We start from the raw sequence: 12,943 nt of genomic DNA, 5'->3' as shown, positions 1-12,943 counted from the left end.
GTTTTGAGAGGTGATTTCGTAAAATAATTGGACTTCCCACAGTTCAGGTATCTGAAATTTCGTAGACAGCAAATTCAACGCATGTTGATTTTATCTGGAAATTGAATTCGTAATTGTTATTTCCATTACTCAATTGGAACACTCGATAAGACTGCTTCATCGAAATCTATATGTATTTTCATACGGTACACAATCTGTCTAGATCAGAAGTGCATCATTTTTAGTGGATTCTTGACTTAGAAACACTTTTTTCTCATTTCATTTTTTTCGATTCGGCCCTGATAAAAAGATATATCCATTTCAAGTTTTCATAATGTGCTATGCCACCCCTGAAGAAACAAAAAAACTTTCAGAATAACGAGCTGAATCTATGATACTATACACATTTGTAAATCTCTCAAACGGAGTTGCATTCAGCGAAAATACCCAACTTTCCGAATATCATACCTACATATTTTTTATTTTTGAATATATCTACTCGAAAACGGGGCATTATACGAGAAAATATAAAGAATACTGTTATTTTACAAAACGTTCAAGTATTCATTAAGTAGAGTCTAACTTAATTTCAAGAGTTAGATTCTTTAAATTTATGGTACGTAATGGTCATAATGAGAAAACTGGAAGATATGGGTGATATCTTGTGTTCGAAAAGAATTAATCAAATAAATGAAGTTCTATATTCAATCATTTTATTCGACAAAAGCGTTTGTGAGGTAGAACTGAAAATAAAATTTTTTATGGTTTTCGACAGTCTACATCTTTCAAACCTAGCCGATTCGGTTTTTTTGACCTCAAAATCTACTGTTAAAATATTTGTAGGAGTCAAAGACTCACCCTGTAATACATAATATGAAGCCGCAGATTACACTTGATGTATAATAAAATCAATAATTTACATAAACCGAACCGTTCAACAAATTCAAGATAATGAATTTTCTACACATGCGAAAGCTTGGATGGTCGATTGATAAAAGAATTACTAGAAGTTATGGGGCTATTTTTCGGTGAATACTTCACCAGGGAAGGCTCAAGTATCGGGTTTTTCACTATATAAATTGACCCTCTCCTTTAACTGTATTGCAAAACAATATACAATACATTTCTCAAACAAAAATTGTAAGAAATCGAATGAATTTCTTTGAAATGATTACGCCTATTGAAATATACAAAGAGCAGAGGACATAATATTGAATGCAACTCCATTTTTTCAAAATGGGACAGCCTGTATATTTTTTTATTGTTGTTCTTTTGTTCAAAATTTCGAAATAAATATACAGAATACAAGAACTATGTGATATCATCCCAAAATCTTCATACTTGAACAACCTACTCAAAAGTATCATTGTTTCAATAAATACTCAACAAAAACCAATAAAAATTACAAAAAAGGAAGAATGTACCTATAGAGGTATTATATAAACCGTATCCACTGAAGAAATTGCTCAAAATCCCGTTTTCTCAAGTTCCTAAGACTATTAATTTGATTTGAGATAGCATTATTATGGTTCTGATTCAATGCATATCGTTACCAATGCAGTTTGTTGATTTATCGCAGAGCCTATTGAACAAAAATATTCAAAATAAATTCAGTAATAGGGAGTTATTGAGGTCAATCTGATCGTTGAGTGAATACGGGGATAACTTACATTTATTGATTTTATAATTTTCTAAATAATGCAATTTCTGACTTTCAGTTTATTACGTAGTCTTCGTTGAAGTTTGCTCTCCATTCAATAGATGCTCAGCAGACGTGAAATTTCCAGTCTTCGATGAAACAATTTCTGTGTTTTAATACCTATTCTTTTCTGAAATTTTCTATCTGTTTGACCCATATAAAAAGATGAGCCATCACTACATGAAAGCTTATGAACTTCTCATTTTATCTTTTTCAGTCGTTTTATCTTCATTATTCTTTATGTATTTACCTAGACTATTTTCCGTTTCCAAAATAAGATATCACTTATTATATTTGTGATTAGTTTCTACTTGAACAGGGTAAACTTCTTTCATTGCTGTTTCGAATAACTTCATCTCAAAGATCCTGTCAATTTTCTATCGTCATTCTAAATTTCGGATAAATCACCTAGGTGACCACATTACAGAACAGCTATACTCCATTCAAATTTATTTTAGCAGTCGGTTGGCCATGAAATAATTTTCTCAAGTTTTTGTAACTAGAGCGAAGTTAGGTTGGCACTCATGAAATGTCGTTAATGTCATAACGCCGTTGCCACAACTAATATCAATTTTTATTACGAAAATGCTGAAAGTGATTGAAAAAAGAGACAGGGTTTCAGGAAGTGCTATTTAGAATTCAGGTCCGCTCATTCAAATAGTTATACCCTGATATTCTAAAATCCACAATACGTCAGACGGTAGCGAACATATTCAATGTAAAAGAATTTTGTATAATGTTTCATCTGAATCTAAACGACTTATATTTCAACTGAATATTTCCACAATCAGAAAGATTGTGAATGAAGAGGATGACAAAGAATTTTCTTTTATTGGGAGACCCAAAAAAGTGGTGGCATTTGAGAATTTTATGTTTGAGTGAATTAATGCGAAAAGTTTCCTACAGGATTTTCGATAAATGTCATCGGAGAATAAGTTCCCTAAAATGGATTTTTCATTTGACTTGTCCTATACAATGTAAATGTCTTAAGGTACTAATAAATACCTATAATTATTATTATTACATCAATGTATTGAGATGAATAGCCACAAATACGCGCAAGTTGCCTGTGACTTGTTTATTCATGTGAAATTTTTGTTCAAAGGTGAAGTTCATCTTTACTTGAAACTTCCTTCAATTCCTTTTACTCATATTAACGAACAATTATGTTCGTCACATATTTTCCGAAGAGATTCGACATTGTGATAAAATACGTAATAACATAAACTTTTACGTAGAACGGGCAACATAGCGTTGATCTAAAATCCAAAAATGTTTTGACAAGCTTCATAACCCCACATTTTCGTACTATACAGAGTGAAATGTGTCAAATTTCCATGGCCAACCGACTGCTAAAATAAAAGTGAATGAAGTATATATAGCAGAAATATATACAGTGTTCCTTGTTTTATAACCTTAATACAGGGTGTTCCTAAATTGAACGTACAAACGAAAAGGGGTGATTTCTTAAGTGAGTTTAAGAAAAAAAAGTCCCATAAACATGGGGTCGCAAACGTTTCGTTTTCGAGATACAGAGTGTTGAAGTTTGAATTTTTTTCAAAAAAAATAAATAGCCACAAATGCACCCACCTTCACTTTTTGAAAAAACAAACGTTCAATAATTTGATGTGTCAAAACTTGCACTGAATTCATTCAACACAGATTACAAATTGGCCTTCCTATTATAGTTACGAGAATTTCGAGAGAATCGTTCAAAATTTTTTTTCTCGAAATCGTTGGTAGATACGACAAAACTACAAGAGACCGAAAAGTTTAGTATAAGAACAAAGCTTCTTTTTACATTTTTTCAAATTAACAGTTGCTCACCAAAAAAAAGGTCTGCAGAAGAACAGGTGGCAATGAAAAATATCCCATGTTTATGGGACTTTTTTTTCTTGAACTCACTTAAGGAATCTCCCCTTTTCGTTTGTACGTTCAATTTAGGAACACCCTGTATATCATTCAGAGCACAAATATATATAGAACAGTAATCTAGCAGCTATTCTTCTATGTCCTCCCAGGCCCGGATCTAGGGGGGGGCAAGCGGGGCGCTTGCCCCGGGCGCCAGCTCAAGGGGGCGCCAAAATCAACCAGAGGTTAAAATTTTTTCACTTTTGATTTTCTCGGAAAAAATAAATTTCCTAGTTCTAAAATGGAAAGTGTAGAATGGAAACATGATAAACCATCACTATGCCTAAAATATTCAAAATCAATGAGGGATTAATTAACTGCATATTATTCAGTCATCTACGAATGACCGCCACACTTGGGTGAAATAGGTTGAAAGATCTGATATGTTCACACTGCGTCGCAAGCAGTAATTTCTTTGCCTGCCGACTCATCGCCTTCTCATCTGGAACTAAGGGCCAAAATTTCCGATTTTCTATAGACCATAACTTAAAAACTAATCCTTTCAGCATAATTCTGTTTGCATATTCGTAATCTATGCCTTAGTAAAAACACCAATTTTGGTGGAAATCGGTAAGATTGAAATTTTTTCAAATTTTCCATAGATGTACCGAGTTTTTCACCATAATATGAGCCCCCCTTTAACTTTGTTACTAAGAGAGGTACAAAAAAATGTCTTATACAAAAATTTTACGAAATTGAGCGTTTTAAAATGTTTTCACAAAATTAAATATATAGGTACAGAGTGGGCGATTTTTTGAAGAATATTTTTGGTCTCCGATCAAAACCGAATTCATTCTGTACACTAATTCGAGGGCGTAGAACACGAATATGCAAACAGATATTTGAAAAAAAATCATTTTTCAAGTTATGGTCGATAGAAAATCGGAAATTTTGGACCTTCGCGGAAAAATCCATAAAATCTGAACTTCGTTATAGATGAATGAAGTGTTGTTTTTCATATTTGCATTTGCAAAGAACCAATTCATCACCAAAAAAACAGCATATGACTAGTGCCTTTTTTCTAGCTGCTACAGCTCCTCAAAGTTGACCAATATTTCCGAAATTTTGCACTAAAAGTGATTTATTTCTCAAAATACTGATCCTCCAAAAATCTAATTGCATATTCGTGATCTTCGACCTTGAATTATGTAATATGTAAAATGACCCGGGTCGACATATGTAGCTAAAAAAATAAATTTTTGTTCGGAATAATTTCGTTCATGAAGCGCGGGTAAAAACGATAGACGAGGGCGGGTTGCATACGACATTCTTGTAAATACAAACTTTTTTATTTTTCGAACGATGGCAACCCGAGTCATTTTTTTTTACTAATTCGAGGTCGTAGATTACGAATATGCAATTTTTGGGAGTATTTTGGTAAAAGAATAACTTTTAAAGGAATAATGAGAAAAAATATCTTTTGATGGAACAATGGGAAAAAAATAAGAGTCCTAGGAAAAATCTAATTGCATAATCTATACGACCTCGAACTAGTGAAAAAAATAACTCGGGTTGAAACCGATGACGAATATGCAATTAGATTTTTCCTACGAACCTTAGAAGGGGGGGGGCGCGCCATCATGAATTTTTGCCCCGGTCAGAAAAAATCGTAGATCCGGGCCTGTGTCCTCCTTAAACAAGGAACACATCTCCTTTCTGAAAGGTGTATAAATAGTTTGAACATGGATCATGCAAATATTTGTTTCATGGGAGATCATGTGTTATGCTCATTATGTTATGTTATGTTACGTTATTTTATGTTATATTAACCTCCACGGAGTTTTGATTTTGTAGAAAGACTAATCCCACTATCCTTACCTTACCAATCCCACTATTCAACATTTCCGTCGAAAACATGTGGGCTAGAATATGGTGTAGGTAATATCCAAAGGAGACAGTAGGTATACTGAGAACACACAAGAAATTGATGGATGTGGTATGCATATGGAAAGGACACGGAGACATCGACATACTACATTCCACATCTTCATCACATGGTTTCATTTCATGAAGTTGTTTTTAGATTAGTAAAAATGATTAGTATATATATACCTACCTATACGACTCAATTAGAAATTCTCTTTTAATACATTAAGTTGCTGCCAAAGAGGTATGGTAAAGGTGTAAGGTCAACTAGTCAGTTTTAGTAAATTCTTTTTCGAAAACTTAAACATCGGTGTCTATATCAATGAATTATTTCAAGAAGACGAAGAAAATTATGTTTTTATTTTTTCGAGCTAGTCAGGTAGGTACATGAAAACGTAATGAAAGGTGAACAACTGATAAGAACTCGTCCCAACATCATAAAATTCCGAGATTGGTCGCACCAAGGGATATGACGAGATTAAACTTTGGCATGATAGTACGAATCGATATTATTCATCCGTTGGTCGTTACACCATTCTCCAAGCAGGGACGACATATTATATTATCCAGTTCTTGAATACTGAATGATATTTCATGCTACGTAATACTATTGTTATTGCGAACAATATGCAGATTATAATTAATAATAGTCCCGACTCAATACAGTCGGACGATATTGGAAGAACAGCCAAAGCATGGATTAGTCATCCATATTGAATCATTAGATGATAGCCCGAGGGGTGAACCGGTTGTGAATTTTGGTGTACAAATTGTAGGAATTGTTTTGAATTGCCATGCATTGAATTGAATTGCCAGGAATTGTCATGAATTGTCGTGAATTGCCAGGAATTGTTGAGAATTGTCGTGAATTGTCAGGAATTGTTGTGAATTGTCATGAATTTTCGCGAATTGTTTGGAATTGTTATGAATTGCGAAGAATTTTTTTTTTATTATGCATCCGCTGACATGTAATTTTTAGTTGTGCAACTTTCTTGTCTTAGAAATGAGTAGCATCTATTCATTTATGTGGGCATACCTAGTATACAGGGTCATTCTTTCTTAATCCCATCCGAAATCATACGAAGAACTACAGAAGATATTTTCACGCAATTACACGCAAGCAAAATGTGGAAGGTTTATAATAAATGCTGGAAATGATCGCCTCCAGCCAAAATACAGGAACGTAGTCTACGTGTTATGGAATACTATGGTATTTTAGAAGAAAAATAAAAACTGAATTTTAGTCACCACCTTTTGAGGGCTAGAAAAATGAAATTTTCAGTACTTATCATTGAAGTTATGTTGTACGTCTTTCACTTCACATATTGACGGAAGAATTCTACAGGATATCCACAGCAACGGGCCAAATTTTAATTAAAAACGTTGTTAAAACTTAAAGTGGGAACCCAAATTGAATTATGATTTTTACAATAAATAAAGATATTCACGGCATGCAGACAATGGGCAAGTTTCCTAAAACTCCAAAACCGAATTTGAGATTATTTATGGAAAGCCTTTTCTACTAGTTATTCAACACGTAAAAGATTCGCTTCAAAATTCAGACATTTCAGAAATACACCCTTCGAAACTTCGACTATGTGAAAGCTTGTGACGTAGAATGCCTTTATTAAAGTATAGTAATTTTTGTTAATTCGACAACACTGGAACCGATCAAGAAGATATCCACAGATTACAAAAAAATGTTTCTGTAATCTGTGTCTTTACCTTCTTAAAACCGATGACATTTTGTGTCATTGTGTGTTTTTCTTGTCAAATGTGAATAATGTGATCATCAAACTTGATATTTATTACATCTATGGTGATCAGAAAACTTTCATGACCATAACTGACACAAATGGGCGTTGCCGGATTGTAAAAATGACGTAGAATGTTCACAAGAGCACTTCTGAAATCAGAATTTTCGAAAGTGAATACAGACAAAATGCAATATGTTAAAATTCGAAAAAAATATATTTCGGGATATTTGAGTTATAAGGATTTTTATGACATATATTTTGAAATTTAGGAAAATACCCCATTATTGAATTCTGAAAAAGTACACCTCCGGACAGGATTCGAACCCGCGACCGTTTCAATGTTCGCAAGGGTGAGAGATTGTTAGGTTGTAAGGGAACAACCTTCACTTTCAGTGATAATCAATATCCTTTTTACCCATTACCCATGGCATCGTCGACATTTAGCGACATCTGCAAGGAATCAAGAGGGCCGCTAGTTCGAATCCTACCCGGAGGTGTACTTTTTCAGAATTCAATAATTGTCTGCATGCCGTTAACCTCTTTATTTATAACTCACAGTCATTAATTCCACTTCTTAATTTAAATTTCGTCTTACGATTTATACTTCTGAAAAACATCAAAAAATGTCACATCAACTATATGCCTGTACCTGTAATTCATCATTTTTTAAATATTCAACCAATAATAGGTATATCTTCTAGTAACTTTCAGTTCTAATTATTTATCTGATTTTCAAATAATCAAATAATGAATATTAGTAAAAGTCCGTAATTCTCATCTACACATCTTATTTTTTTCCACTGTTTACTAAAGTAAAAACAAAATTTCTGGTTCCACGGCCACCACGTCAACCCGATCTAACGCACTTAGATTATCATGTTTGGGGAAGGATAAAAAATATGCATATACCTAATGGACATGCATCCAGTATATGGTTCGTCGGTACTACTCATTTCTGCGACTAGAAAATTGCAGAACTAAAGCTTTCATGTCAGCGCATGGTCTAATAATTAAAAAAATCTTTGGAATTCATAACAATTCCACAAAACTCATAAAATTTTTCAAACAATTCGTGAATTGTTCGACAGTTTTTAGCAATTCACGCCAATCCACTACATTTCCTGTCAATTCACGATCATTCTCAACAATTCCTGGCAGTTCACTTATCCAGTTGCATATTGTTATTGAAATCGATTGCAAACATGTCAATGTTGTTTCATTATATTCGTCAATCAGCGTTGATTCTCCGATCTAGCTAGTGAAACCGGACCTTAATCTGAATAAGTATACTTAGTATGATGTGAAAAAACTTCGATATTGCATATTTGAGACTTACTCTGAACTATGAATTGCCATGAATTGTATTGAATTGTGTTGAATTGCCATGAATTGTATTGAATTGTTATGAATTGTATTGAATTGTTTCGAATTTTCATGAATTGTCCGTGAATTGTCAGGAATTGCCATGAATTTTCTTGAATTGTGTGAATTGTTGGAATTGTCTGAATTGTTTCATACGGTATCATAGGAATTGCGTGAATTGTCTGAATTGTGGTGTACAACATTTTCATGACCGGTTCACCCCTTGTGATAGCCATATGCATGTCATCTCCAAAATTGAACATATTTCTTATTCATCTAATGAAAGGTATCCAAATAAAAGAATGTATACAACCACACAATTTGCATAAAATTAGAGATTGGCAAACAACAAAAGTGAATGTAAAAGAAGGTACAACTCGTAAAAATGAGACGTTAAGCCAAAAATTAATCTATAAAAAATTTCAAGATGAAGGAGAAATCACCCATAAAATAGATCCTAATATAATCCTGTGATCTACATGATCATCAGACAGCATCGAAAAAAAGCATGTAATCTAGAGAATCATCTACGAAATTTGTTCAGAATTATCACCCTCAGTTCAATAGTCACACGATCATAGGTCGTAATGGTGGGGTAAAAATCCAAAAGCAACAGACGCACTTTTATTTCACTATTAATAAATAATTTATAGTACGCTCAAGTGTAGAGCACCGAAGTCCACAGAGGCCCCTGGTCATATCAAAATTTACACAGAAAGAAAATTTGTTTTGCAAGTGGAAATGTAAGACAAAAATTTTGTTCCCTCCAAAATATCGGAAATTGTCACAGTCAGACGAAATTCAAACAGGCCTAAAGTCAAATAGTAAAAAGTCAAAGCTGCATGTGTAAAAATAACTTCGAATCAAAGGTCCCATATACCTATTCTCTCTAATAAAGCAATTAAGTTTTCGGCATCCCTCTGAAATCTAGGTACATGCCACCAGAGATTCTGATGCCACTGTCGATGTTTTTTCGAGAGAGTGGTGCAAAGGGGAGGAAATTGTTTGGCATTTCTTAGTTCTGAGTTGTGGTCATACTCATTTAATCACCGTATGGGAGATTCAATTAGTGTTTATGACCGAGTATTTATTCGGAATTCTATTCTAAAAAACACTGAGCTATAAAACTTCACATATATGAAGCACTAAGTAGATGTCGCTCACGCAATTTGTTTCAATCCCATAACTTCATTATTAGGGGTTAAAAATAACAATTCCTCATGATTTTTGTTCAAAATTTGTTTTTATGAGAAACAATTTCGAAAAATATTTCATATTCAATTCTGGGGAAAGAAGTCTGTTGACAAATTCCGATACAGTGGACACTTTTCTCAGAATAAATCAAAACTCACAAACAGTTCTCAGTTATCGAGATCATTAGTGAATTAATTTCTTTTTTAATCCCTTCAAAAAAAAGATTAATCCACCAAATTATCTCGATTGTCCAGGAATCAAATTCAATAAATAAAAGGACCGATATTGAAAAACTCAACACCACATATTATAGTTTAATTAAAGAAAATAAAAAGAATTAAAAGGTAGATAATTTTCCGTTTCGATGACCAATCTTGTTTTGTTTTTTGTTTCTTGTCATGTTGTGTATTTGTGTTCTCGTTTGACACCTGAACTACTGTTTCATATTGTAAGTAATTATTCGGAAGTGTTATATGATTTATACTGATTGTGTTTTGTTTTTTTTTGTGTATTTTTTTTCAATTTTTTCAATTGTTCTCTCACCCTCAGACGTCACACAGATATGCTCTCTTTTCATTATCAACTGAGATGTGTTGCTTTCTCATATGACTCTTGTTGTTTTGTGTCGTATTATATTTTTATTATTTAATTTGAGACAAATTAACATTAGTATCTCATTTAATTTATATTGCTCTTCCAGAGCCCTGAGGAAGATTTTAAATAAACCGAAACGTCCTTCTTTTGGTCTTCTCCCATCAGTCTTATCCTGACTTCAAATATAAACGGAAGGCCGTCATTAATGGTGATATCGAAGATACGTTATGTCAACAGTCATAATTTCATAGTCGTTGCCCATCGAATTGTAGGACTTCAATTTGAAAAGGTACCACCTGTTATATCCCGGCCAACATGTAAAATCAGAAAACATGCAAAAAGACGTTTAGTTCCAATGATATTCGTATCAACCCTGTGGGCGTGATGACAGCAACCCCTAAAATCTTGAATTGCAACGGCTGTTTAGTGATACCTTGTTTTAAAACTGCCTGATTCGATTGCCTTTTCGAAAATGCCGTAAAATTGACCTTTTCCGTTAGTACAAAGTGTCGAATAGTTACAAAGCAAAGACTTCCAATGAAATATAATATAGGTAAATATAATCTAATATATAAAATTCTCGTGTCATAGTTTTCGTTACCATACTCCTCCGAAACGGCTTGACCGATTTTGATGAAATTTTTTGTGCTTATCCGGTATCTATGAGAATCGGCCAACATCTATTTTTCATCCCCCTAAATGTTAGGGGTAGTCCACCCCTAAATTTTTTATTTCATTTTTCGGACAAAATTTTTAATTTCTATTTTTTTATGATACAACATACAAAAATACATACAATCCTCAATTTTCACCCTTCTACGATCAACCCTTATTTTTTAATAGCCATTTTAGTAATTTAATCATTTTTCCTCTCCGGTCGAAAACTGATCAATCATCATTTAATTAGTTATCCCCGCCAGATGTCTACAGGTGTCACTTCTGACCCAGTAAACAGCATGAACGAACGAACGAACGCTAGATAGACTAACAAAAAATATTGTTCACGCTATAGCATTAAGAGATTGATATTGTTTAATAGTGTTACTGTCGTAATTGTTTAATTAATGATATATAATTTTAAGGAATAAATTATAATAACTTAAAAATAATATTTGCCTTTTGTTATTTTTATATTCCCTCATCGTTCACAGCGCTCCATGCTTATTTCACGCATATACCACATTCTTACATACATACAATATACACATTCTAACATACATACATACTTACAATAAGTAAGCTATTTTTTGTCTACACTAGAAATTACTAGGAAATTATTTATATGGCAAAACAACGTTTGCCGGGTCAGCTAGTGTTACTATAAAAGATTCTCAGAACTTTTTTAGTTATGTTATAGATGAAAATACCACCTGATTTTAATTTGGGCCTTTACGTTTCTGAAAACTGGATTTATCGGCATGCCTGCCATATTCTGATTTTTAGTTGTTTCATTTTTCTACATCTTGGAGCTGTATTTTATACACAACCGATTTTAAATGTCCCAAGAAGAAAAATTCCAAAGATGTCCAGTCTGGGGAACGTGGTGGCCATTCAATTGGCCCCCTTCTGCCAATCCATTTCTCTCGGAAGTGATCTGTTAGCCATAAAGTGCGGAACACCTACTTGATGAGGATGGAACTATTGTTTTTGAATTCAGGGAATGGCAATGGCTCACAAATCATTTCCTAGAGATTTCCCCTTCCCATGTGAGATTTTAGGGTTTGCGCTCATTACGCTCACAGGGTTGATGGAAATAAAATTGATTAGAACCAACCGTATGAAATATGCCCCTAACTGCATTTTTTCATTTTGTACGGGGGCGGAGATATTAAAGGTGGCGTCTTTTTAAAATAACACACTATATGTAATTATGTAGATATTACCGTATCGTATAATACGTTTACGATTACGCATTCAAGAGTAAGACAAGTGAATAATAAACGAAATTTATTTTGTATTTATGTTAACACTTTGAGTGACTATGGTTGTATTCTGCTTTTCATCTGTAAGTTACAAATCTGTAGCGTAGGAACGATCGGCCCGACAGATTTGTAAATACTGCAATTCTGGAAATGTTCCTGTAACTATCTTCATCACAGTGTTACTTTTGAACTACTTATCGTAAAAACTTACGGATTTCTGTAAACTACAGATCACTAAAAACGTCCAGGAGTTTATGAAAGGTTACAGATTGACTTACAGATGAAAGCAGAATACCACCATTAGTTTCTTAGTTTTGTTCATATTATTGACTTAATTATCGGAGGTTGTTATGTATCTTATTTAATTTCGTCTATAAACATTGACCACGCATTTCTAGAGGACTTGTGTTAGAAGAGAGCTCAAAAGATTCTTAGTAAAGCCTAGCAACAAAGTAGTCACATAAATATAAATTTTGTTACCAAGGCTTTATCGACGTACAACTAAATTATTTTCGACGCCAAGTCACTATCAGCATATGACATTAGGCAACTATCCCCAGGGTTGGACTTACAGGCCAGGATTAACTAAAATCAGGAACAGCATTTGTGTATTTATCTGCAGCATATGATAGAGTATAGGAGGATGGTTTTATTTTCAA

The sequence above is a fragment of the Coccinella septempunctata genome, chromosome 3 (genome assembly GCF_907165205.1).
Source record: "Coccinella septempunctata chromosome 3, icCocSept1.1, whole genome shotgun sequence".
Lineage (NCBI taxonomy): Eukaryota > Metazoa > Arthropoda > Insecta > Coleoptera > Coccinellidae > Coccinella > Coccinella septempunctata.
Note: the sequence above shows the minus strand (reverse complement) of the source record.